Source organism: Convolutriloba macropyga, chromosome 6 (assembly GCF_964194025.1).
Source record: "Convolutriloba macropyga chromosome 6, txConMacr16.3, whole genome shotgun sequence".
Lineage (NCBI taxonomy): Eukaryota > Metazoa > Xenacoelomorpha > Acoela > Convolutidae > Convolutriloba > Convolutriloba macropyga.
The window spans coordinates 72,143,952-72,155,993 of NC_134473.1; the positions used below are offsets into that span (position 1 = coordinate 72,143,952).

The 12,042-nt window shown below is 34.2% G+C and overlaps 1 pseudogene; it reads right to left on the reverse strand.

Moving 5' to 3' along the window:
• Positions 1 to 743: 743 nt before the first annotated feature.
• LOC142341188 (sodium- and chloride-dependent glycine transporter 2-like) overlaps positions 744 to 12,042 on the reverse strand; it is an 18,617-nt pseudogene continuing 7,318 nt past the window's right edge.

The window sequence follows — 12,042 nt, forward strand, 5'->3', positions numbered from 1 at the left end:
TTATTTTCTGGTAGCAATTATGCTGGCATATATATATTTGTGTGTGTGTTTTGTGTGTATGTGCATATATTTTTGAGGGATTTTTGTGGGGTGTGTTAATTTCCACAAGGCAGAATCTGAAGTCGAGGACATCATTCATTGGCCAGAGTCATTTTCTGGAACAACTGAAATCGATCCAGCCAAACTCCAGGATACGTTTTCTTTTCTAGTCAAATTGGAGGACGATTTTTGAGTTCCAGCCAATGTCGAGGACATCACGCAAAGTCTAGACAAATTCTTTCCATACTTTATCTTTTCATGCCTTAAATCGGTCGAGGACAGTCTGTTAAAAATTCCTGGTGTAGACTAGGATAGAAATTGTTAATTAAAGCTCTTGTGCCAACAATATAAAATTCGAGAGACGCTCTAACTAATCAACTAATCAAAATTAAACTATTTTTTTCACTAATAATTTTTTTTAAAATTTGCGCTAGTGAAGATCGTGATCTACAGTAACTATTTATCACAAAACAAATTTGTGAATTTTTCATGCTCTATTGTGAGCAAATATCACAAACTGCTGTGATCAAAAATTTTGACTTGGCTCTACGGTTGAGATGAGCATGTTTCAACTAGTAGTGCTAAAAATAACCACGCAAAATATTAGCAGCATGATTGCTGTTTACGCGTAAGTAAATTCAAGAGGCCCTAAAATTGGTAGCGTTTTGCAATTCTGTAGCGACTTCGATAAAGCACGAAAAAGCTTTTAAATTAAAATTTTATTTACTTCTCAAGTTTGACAAGTTATATATTCTTCTCCTAATTTTTCAACTATCAATTCATTGTTTCTTTTCCTGTCATCTGGGTCGGAAGGCCCCCATTGAGGACTCGGTCTCAGATTGATCAGAATCCTTTCCTTTATCGAGTCGCCTGGAGTTTTGCACACCTTGTACATTGCATAGAGTGGAATCGGCAAGAACTCTGAACAAAACTGTTTTTTTTACCAGGCAGGGAGAATTGAGATCTATTTTCTCTAGTTATGGTTTACTAACTAAACTATTTTTAACCAATAGACTAAAGGCATGAATTGACGGGAAAAACAGAGCAATGTAAGGCGATTTTGTCATAAAGTAATGCGTCTGAAAAAACAGGTTAGAATTGATTTTGGTTGAGTAAATTTCCACGTGTTACTTTTGTTTTCCCACAATTCTAATTGATTAAAGTTGAATTTCAAACAATTCCAATTGCGGAAAAACTAAATTGTACTTCATCGCTCTGAAAAAGATAATCTGTCACGTAAAAATTCTACTAAAAACCGGTTTAGGTAAAGTTCGGCCGGTTTTGGTAATCTCTGAGACAGACACCTCAATCTCACTTGAATCATAATTGTTCCGACCCTCTTGAGGGGGGAGGAACTATATACTCAACTGGGTTTTTTTTTTTTGTTCCGTGAATTTTCGCCGCTCGATATATTCATCGTAGAGAGTTGAGACTGGTATCATTAGAAAGCTCATCCAGCGTAGAAGATGGAATTAAAAAGATTTTTTTAATTTTCGATTTCTACAGAGAGTTATCGAGGTTTAAAGTTCTGAGAAAAGAAGAGTGAATTCACGTTGTTTTTATTCACATTTTCCGGAATTTTTGCCTAAATTTTCGTCAATTTTGCTAAAATTTGTTATAATTTTTAAGAATAGTGTCGTTGATTTTATTTTTGAAGACGAACAAGCATTGTTGATTGTTTTGATTTAATTCTTTTGGTCAAAAAATCTGGATAAACATTTCAAAATTTAGACTTTTTCATCAAAAACAGCACGAAATAAGCTAATTTAGTCCACTTTGATTAAATTTGCCGACAGTACATCCCCAAACAACACTCAAAAAATCTTTGTAGACTCAGAGGGGGGCTATTTCTACTTCAGAGTCCGCTGAGAGTGCACTGTAGTTAAAACCTTGCCGTTTTTTGCCAACTTTACTCGTTGATTATCAAAAATGCAGAATTTATGTTGCGTTTTCAACTAACAAATTATCTATATCTACAACATTCGAAAAATCAGTTATTCCTAAGGGACAATAAGTATTATTAGGGCTTATTTTTGGCCATTCTAGGACTGTTACAGTCCAAAAAAAATCGGGTTTTAATCAGTCGGTCTTTTTTTAAAAAAAAAAGACTTTTTTTTAATAATAAAAAACAGAACATATCAAATCAAAGCTCAGGAGTGATAGGTCCAACCGATTTGCTTGTTAAGCAGCTCCAAGCTAATGCATTAAGTTTTTTAATTGAAAATTTATGGTCGTTTCTTTTTTTTAAAAATAATTGACCTTTCAATAAATAATGGCTTAATTAACTTTTTCTCTACTTTTTTTCTTAATTTGTACAACTTCCATCTTAATGTCAGCAAAAAAACGACCGCTTCTTCTTTCTACTTATTTAACATTTATTCTCAGCTGCAGTTTTAAGCCTGAAATTATTGTTTTCTGGCTTTGATACCACAAGATTTCAGAATTTTTTTGTTTTGGTATTTGCCAGTTTTTCACGTTTTCTAATTTTGTCACATTATCACATTTTTGACGGTTCTCATGTCAACTTTTTAGCATTCAGAATAAGGCACAATTGAACATATTAAAATTCTGAAAGATATACATCATCCGATATAGAAGAACCGATATTCTGATATTAGTAGATAGCTGATGGCTTTCATGACGATCAAAACAATCGTTTTCCAAAATTTAAAAAAAAAAACTTTTCAACTTCGCAATTTTGTTCTTTTTATGTTTCTTTTTGTTACCTAATCTCGTTAGTTAACTACAGGTCAATTATAACATTATGGGTGTCAAAGGAATAAGAGGGATTGGTGTCCCAAAATCTTTTAAAGAATTTGTTATGACCTTACTGGCTTCGACACCGGTTTTTCACAAAAAAAAAGTAAACTAATGTGATTTTTGTCATATTTGACGTTCTTTTTGTAGATGCAAGAAATATTCTGGATAATTACAGGTCTCGAGGGCTTTTTTTTGAATAAACGACCCTATTTAAATAGCTCTTTTTGTTATTAATGCCTTTCATGACATTAAATGTAATTTTGTTTCGAAAAAAAATTACATACTTTAGCACTTCGATTTTTTTGTCTGCTTGTTACCTAGTCTTACTAATGAATAGCCACGTACTAAATTATAGCTGTTTGAAGAAGGCGCAATCAAATGTATTTTGAGTGCCAAAAATTGGCTTGACGGTTTTGACAGCGTTTTCTGGCAAGTTTCAATTGAAATTTTGTTTGTTCTTTGTTGTTCTTTTTAGCCGCTTTAAAAAATGAATAAGGACAGGTCCTAATGCCCTTCTATAGAAGTAGTGGAAATCGTAAATTTGTGGTAATATTAATTGATTCCTAATGGTATTTATTACTTTGAAGTTAACTGTTTCAAAAAAATAAGTTAATTTTTTTACTTTACTGTTTTTGTTCTTTCTTGTATAATTGTTACCAAACCTTTTTATGGACTGGTCGCATATGTTTTCTGTGGTTTTATAAGTTATTTTTGTTTAGTTTTGGGTTTATCTGACGGTATGTTGATTTTGTTATTAAATTTAGTTTTTAAGAAGGACATAAATTTTTTGATGTAATTAATGTTTGTTGTTGTTGTTGTTTGATTTTGCTTTTCGTCTTGACTCGCTTTCTTAATCTTGACATATTACAGCAATCTAATGCATCAACTTTTACTCCACTGAGTTATTTGCTTTGGAGGCTATCTTATCGTTGATACAGAATTTTTTGAAAAAGACTTGGGCTTTTTTGGGAATCGCAAAAAATAATTTTTGGGTTCTTCTATCTGTTCCTCATTTGGTAGACAATTATGCCAAATTTGTGGATGGGTGGGGTCGGAACCTTATGTGCCATCGCACATTACCGAGCCGCCTTGTTCAATTAAATTTTCGCCAGAACAATTTCAGGTGTAAACAACCAACTCCCCCCCCCCCCCCCCCGGTTAAGGTGATGCAAATATAAATCTAAATTGAATGTCCGAGGGTACGCTCCCAGGCCAAGGTCTGGACCACACATTTGTCGTCCTAATTCAAATTATAGTCGCGTTAGGTCGAAACATGGGTCCTAAATTTCGGAACAGAAACTTTTTTGTTGGTAGTTATAGAATATGACTATAGGAATGCCTCAAATTTGTTAAATAGCTATTAAAAGGTTGAGCAGATATGTTGAACGCGTTTAAAAATCTCTAGTTCATCTTGATTGATCATCAGATATTTTTCTTAAGTTTTCCTTTTCTCGAACCTCTATTTGGCGTTTTATTAGAGCTCTCCAATTGTTTGGGACCATAGTAGATTGATTCCTCTGGTTCAAAAGGTTATATTTGTCGGCAAAATTTTGGTTTCAGTTATTTTGATGGTTACATAATTGCGGGTAAGCAATTCCAACTTTTCTAAGGATGTCAGTCAAGTTTTTCGTGCATTCAAATCTGACGTTTCTTGAGGTTGCTAACTTTTATCTGCAATATTTATTGGGCTAACATCTACACAAAATTTACAAATTAATGAGAAATTTTTCTCCCTAGTCGGTTAATAAATTGATCAAAAAAGTTTGGTCAGTCACCGATTAATTTTTTCCAGTTTGATTGCGTTTTTATTTGATTAGAAATTTCGTGAGAATAAGTTTTTGGCATATTTATATCCATGCCCTAAAGTTTTATAACCTAATATGTGAAATACTAATAGTCTTGCTTATAATTTGCCCAAACTCACTATAACCGACCTTCGATTTTATCCATTCGTATATTTTCATCAATTCAATTCAAAAATCAAGACTGCATCACCGTTGCGTATCTTTTAACTTTACCACGGTTTTCTTTACAGATATAATATTTCATAAAACTCTATCTGACAATGCAGGTTAAATTAACCAAAAAAGTCAACACATGAATTTACCTTACTCTTCAGGTATTAAATTTTTCAGGTAGTTTACATTTTTTTCACGGTTCTTTAATTTTTCACGTTTTCCCCGGTGTTAACCTGCCAATATTTCCGGAAAACGGTCTTGTAGCTTTTTAGATGAGGCAAACGCTTAATGCGTTAGACGTATTAACGTTGCTTTTTCACGATTGTCGCGTCGTTGTGATCATTAGGAGCATTTCTTAGGAGCATAAGATTTGTTACAGAACAAACATCATTTAACAGTAGCGATCATCAGGAAATAATTTGAAATCCTTTCGTAATTATGGGGAGTTTCTGATGATCAAAAACCCTCGTCCGTAACACTTGAGTTATGGCAAAAAAGCAATTTTAGTCTGTGATCGACATTGTTGACGATTCTCGTGTATATTTGGTGGAAATTTTGAAAAAAAGCAACTTTTGTTTAAATAGAGAAGCTGCATAAATTGAACACACGGGATATGATCTGTGTTCGCACCATGATAGTTTTTGTTTCTGGCAGTATTAAAAACGATTTAATCCCTACCTATGACCATGATGGCCCATCCCAACAGCTCTGCCCAGAGAGGGAACTTGTAGTCTCCCAGAGTGATGCTACTGTACTGTACCAGATTGATGAGAAGTACCAGAAAGAGTACTGTTGGGGACACCACAAGCCAGCACACCTGCAAACACAATGTAGCTGCTCCTAAGAGAATAGTGCTACCCGGATCGAGATGTCAGCGCCGTTTCAGCACATTATTTTGTAAGAATTGCGCTGAATGTGCTAAATTTATGTAAGAAATGGGTTGAATGCGCTGAAATTGGCTGAAATGAGTTGAAATGCGATGATTTTTCAAATTTTTCAGCGCAAAAATCTTTCATAATATTACGCTGAAATGCGCTGAAACGTTGTAAGAAATTTAATCATTTTCAGCGCATTTCTTGCAAAATTTCAGCGCATTTCAGCACAGCACATTTTTATGTAAAGTTTTTCCCCTGAAAATCTTGAAAAAATCAGCGCTTTTCAGCACATATCTTTTATGCTCTTTCTCGACCAGGGTATTTATACTTACCCTGGTCCAGACCTCGACTTATAAAAAGAACTTGATCGACCTAAAAATGCTATGAAGAGACCGCGCTGGACTCTAAAAGAATTGATGAAAAGACTTTACCTCGGCATCAAAAGGAAGCTTTACCTTGTAATTCAATTCAAAAACAGGCCCAATACCCCTCTAGGATTTTAAAGTCTTCTCATAAATCGAGGTCTACACTAAGTAATTGGCGTGTTGAAAAATAATTCTAAATTAAGCTTTCTTTTTGATGCATTTCTTATGCAATTGAGATTATACCTTCCAAAAAAATCCGATTGGTTTTCCAGTCATTGTCTGGATGTCGAGTGCGAATCTATCCACTCCGTATATGTATGCAATGACCACTCCCTGGATCAACTCCAATAGGAATAGAGGGTACCACGCAGTGTACCAATCCAGCAGAGAGAACCAGTAGATGCCTGTAAAAAATTAATCAGTGCACTTGAAAACAAAAGTCATCGTTTTCGCTGCGTTCTGATAATCAAAAGTGTGCAATCAAAATTACTGCTTGTCATTGAAAATATTGATGGTTTTTCGTATTCTCCATATGTTGCTGATTCTTCTTTAGTTTTTGTTAACGTCTAGTTTGTATTGTTTTCAACCAATTTTATAAAAAATGTCTTTGTAATATCTGCTCTAAAATTCCGATACTCCTTCGAAATTTTCTTTTATCAAAAAATTTTTGGTTTGCAATCTTTAAAACTGCTCTGAACTTCTCAATTGGATTCATATTCAGACACTAACTAGGCTATTCTACTTCCACGCCTTTTTTAGGAGAAAATCCTCAAAATTTTAAATTTATGCGAAGTAGCATTATCTTGATGAAAAAATTCTGAAAATGAGTTTAAACAAAATTTTTTTGAAAAATTTCAAAAAATTTTTTCAACAATTTTAGCAATTTTGGACATCTACCATACAAAAACCGTCAATCTGCTGTTGTTTCAATTAAAACGTGAGTGATTGCTTCGGCGCATTCAAATTTTTGGTGTTTTTGTCAAAAATATAGTTCCATTTCTACGAACGCTACGTCAGCTGAGATACTTTTAGCTTGGTACGTTTTCGTTAACGTTTGTATACAAGCTTTGCGCCAGATCTTGTCTTGAAGCTGAGATACTTTTGTTATTTATCAAATAAAATCGGACCTTTTATGCTCCGGTTATATTTGACAGTTCTTCCAAGGAACTATCGTCCTACAGAAATTGAATTGTGACAAGCAAGTCCGAATGACTACTCAATATTTAGCAGAGCATCGTTAAACGAGATTCGTTGAACTTCGCATCTGGACAATTGTTAGGAACAGTGACTAGGAAGTCTGTTTCAACGAAGGATTTGACATGAATGAAATGATAATATTCTGTTTTAAAAAGCTTTTGCAAACGCCCGATCAGAAAATTGTTTTTTCTTCAGGTAATGATAAGTCATTCTTGTTTTTTTTATACAGCATTCCTATTTTAGTTTTTTCTTTTACATATATCCAAATACAAATGGCTAAAATTTACAATAATGCGCTTAGAGACAACAGTGTTGCTTTTTTACTACTTGAAACGATAAGCAATTGAATATGATAAAATTTCATCACGTAATAAGAACTGATTTTTGTATATAAGAAATGACTTGTCATCAAAAGACAGAAGCAAATGCCCGTATTAGATAGCTGAAATTTGCTTTCATCAAAAACGCCCCCTTCTCTTTACATTTTTGTCATAATGGTTTCATGCCTGAACAATGAGTCCAATTGAATCAAATATAAGCAAAAGTACGGACAATTTCCGCGTATAAATTTGAAATAAAAGTTTTTTTTGGTCTTTCTGTATATTTTAACAAAGTGCAAATAGCAAATTTTGTTGACATTGCTTAAATTTTTAACGGATAATTAGTGATGCTCTTTTGGAGTTTTCTGAGGTTTCATGATAAAGTCGTTGCTAAAACTTTTAGTGAGATGAGGGATTTTTTTTGGTTTTTAATGATTAGGCTGCTTGAAGCTGATTCTTCGCCAATGAATGATTTCATATTTCATCAAACTTTACATGCTATAAAAAATTGCCTTTTTCATCAACAAAGCACCTTACAAATAGAAAAAATTTTAGCAATTTTCAAGATCACAAATGAACTCATTTTGAAAATTTTTAAACCGGCCTATTGAATAACTTCGAATTGCCTTTTTTAATAATCTCAAATAATCAAAAATTTATATTTACCAATTCACTATTCAAATATTTCAAACTATTAGATGTTTGAGGTGATAAAATCAAGTTGATACTATCTGATTTTTGCATGACCGGCTACTGGGTTTTGTTGAGGGGCTGAGAGTGGCGGCAGACTTTGACGATCTTCATCATATTTCTTGATTTACTATATTAATCAATAATTATGCTTCAATCGCAAAAATATGTGATTTGTGGAATTGAAGCGATTGAAAACACAAGCGGTATTAAGTGCCTGGAAATAGAGTTCGGAGATGTCTGACAGGTATTTGTTTTGGTAACAAAAGAAGTAGCAAGAGCTTTCGAAAACCTATCAAAATTTTTCAGTTTCGGAATATTTCAGAACACATTCACATGAAATGTTACCAAATAACTCAAGAATAAACAGCTAAGTTGGACTGCATTCCGTTTGCAGCGTATGATTCTTCCTGACCTTTAGATCTCTATTAGATTATGTCTAATTTAACTTTTTTTAAAAAAAATTCATACAGTGTCGTAAAAAAATTAAATTAAATGATTGTACGTTGCTGGTAAAAATTAGTAGCACAAAATTACGAAAATATTTGATAATGAGCTATTTAGGACTTTTACAGTCATAATCAATAGAAGTCTTCTGATACTTTGTGACTGTAAAAGTCCTATATAGTTCATTATTAAATAATTTAGTATTTTTTGGGTAACATTTTAAAGTTTAAAATTGTGATCTTACCAGATGAGGTGCTGCAAATGGGTATGGCTATAATTGTGATCAGCAGAATAGCAACTGCAGTGACATATTTCCTGTGAGGTTTCAGCTGAGGTAGTTCGTCCAAAAGAGGAGCCACTATAGTCTCTATTCCCACAAACACAGTGTCAAGACCAATGTTCACCATCATCAGGAAGAAGAGAATAGACCAGATAAAAGAACCTGAACATACTTAAAATTAAAACACCCACGTGCACATTTAAAATGCCGAAAGCCTGCAGTGCCAGAAGTTAAAATGCCAGAAGTTGAAGTTGCTACTTAGCCAGAAGTTGACTTCCGTTGACTTTCGTCATTTTAAAACGTGCGCGTTTCGTGTTTTAAGCATGGTTAAGTGACTCTGCAGAAGTCACTTCGAAATTCTGACTTAATATCTCGAATCGCTTCGCGGTTCTCGATAAAAGCCAGAGGTTCTCAGTGACTTCAAGTAGAGTCACGTAACCATTACATAAATAAATCATGAAAACTGAGCCTCCATCACAATAATCAACAATTTCAGCACCGTATCATTCTTATGCTTCAAATAGGGAGATTCTGCGTTACGTGGAGCCAGTGCCCCTTTCTTTTAATTAATATTGAGCTAATTTGTGGACAATGTTTAATTACAAATTATAATTGTTATTTGACATCATATGGGAATATTTTGTCTTGGGACTATTTTGTCCGGAACTGTTTTGTCTGTTCACCCAAAATACATTTGGCAAAAACTATGTCGTAATCAGCTTAATATTTATTCAAAGAAATACAATCATATGAATAAATTAAGCGGTTTCTTTGTTAATTGGTGTGCATATGTTTGACTCTATATTTAGTTCGGATTATTTTGTCTTGGGACTATTTTGTCGGGGACTGTTTTGTCTTGGAATTTTGCTATTTGGGACTGATTTCTCCGGGACTGTTTTGTCTGTTCACCATCCCATAGCATGCTCGCTGTAAGGCTCTTTTAACGGGTATTAAAATAAGTTTTGTGAAATTAAAGAGGCAAAATAGACCAAATGGTCGGTTTAACTTGGCAGCGACTCTTGCTTGTGATGTGGGCTTGAATCAATTGATGATATTATGGGCTCTAACAATCCGTATTCAGGGCGATTTAGGACGTTAATGAGGTAAAGGATTGTTTTCTCATTGGGGCGTACATCAAAGGGCTAAACTTCAACTATTACAAAATCTGTGCTCAGAAACTGTTCATTGTTCATCAAATTGTCAGGGGACTGGTAGACAGGTGCGCCAAGATTGATAGAATAATTAAATGGCCAGATTCGCTAGCGATTGATTGGACGATTTGATTGCACGGCATCTTACCACTCTTGTATTATTTCGGTAACAGCTTACGCCGAAAACAAGCAGCTACATTTGATCTGAGTTCTGAGCTAATGTCATCAACTTTTTAAAATAATTTTTGTCGCAAAATAAATTAAGGAATTGGGCTTCACGAATTATAGTTTGTATTCTCTGCCTACTGTTATGAAAATACGGATCTATTCTGTCTCCCCCCCCCCCAGTGTTTTTTATGACCCCCAGTTACAATTTATATGTTGTTATATAGCACGTTACTATGTAAGAAAATAGCACGTGCGTCTGGGGGTCATAAAAAATCTATGCTCACTAAGCTGGGGGGGGGGGGGTGAAAACAGAATAGATCCAAAAATACTTGTATTTTCTTCATACCGATGATAAATAATTCTATTTTAAGTAGGATCTTAACAAAGTACCTGCTCCGCTACTTTTGGCCAAAATATGGGTTTTTAAATATGAAGTTCATTGAAATAAGAATGGTTCTGAGTTCTGTTATGTAATATATGAAGGTCTTAAAAGCTCTGAAGTAATTATTAGTCTCATGAAAAAACGGATCTATTCTGTTTTGCCCCCCCCCCCCCCCAGCTTATTGGGCTTATATTTTGTACGCCTCCAGGCGCTCGTGCTATTTTTTTTACATAGTAACGTGCTACATAACAACATATAATTTGTAACGGGGGGGGGGGGATAAAAACACTGGTGCCCGAAATACAATAGATCCAAAAAACCATTCAATAAATTTCGTGATTAAGCATGAAGAGGAAAATGACAATGGTGATGAAATTAACCTGGTAGTTGTAGTGTGACATCTGGATAAGCTATGAATGCCAGACCAAGGCCATCTCTCACTGCATGTGACACTGGAGCGTCCAACTCATAAGCCAGAAACCCATTATGCTAAAGACAGATGATGTTCTCAAGGCTTCTAAAGACTTTAAGGTATGATACATTAAATCTGCAGTTTTTAATAAGCTTCAAATTTATAAGATTCACCCTACTTTAAATCACTTTTGCCAACTTTGGGAAACCGGTCAAAATGATCAAAAATTTGTGGTCAATGACCTTTTGACTTTTTAGATGATGATTCTGTTTTTCCCTGAAATCTACTGTTCAAAAAGGGTCATTTATTAAAATTCAAAAATAATCGAAAAATGATTTTTTTTCTAACCGCCAAACAAAAATGATCAAAACAATCATTCGGGTAAGAACGAAATACGCAAGGAAAAGCAGTTTAATGCGGGATAGAAATGCGGGAAAAGCAGCTTAAAAGGGGTCACTTTTAGTGTTTCAGACAATATTTCAACTCGAGATTAACAGTCATTTTTTTCGAAGAAAAATCCAATGAAATAAGAACTCTAAATTTCTTTTTGTTATTTTACATATACTAAATTAAGGAACAAGAAACCATTTTTAAAAAATTTCCATGGAAGCAACTGGCAGAATGAACTTACTCGTAAACGAAAAAGACAATATTGCAACAGTAAATAATAACAAATATGCCTCTTTTGCAATCCAAAAACGAAAATAACGATACAAGGTTTTTCAAGGATTCGTCACCTTCTCTGTTCATTTAAACTTGTTGGGCATTCATATCTGTGTTTCTGTACAAAAAAAACAAGCTATTGACTACATTTAAGATATGGATTTATAGGGGTAATTAAATATAAATTATTGATTGCATGGTTCGGGGGGGGGTTCAGGAGTCGAACCTGAATATAGTGAATCCAGCAAAAACGCTGGTGCCACAGTTGCTGAGAGATATGATCCAGGTGTCTCGCTCACAGTTGGTGTTGAACTTCTTGAAACTGGAGATGGTCT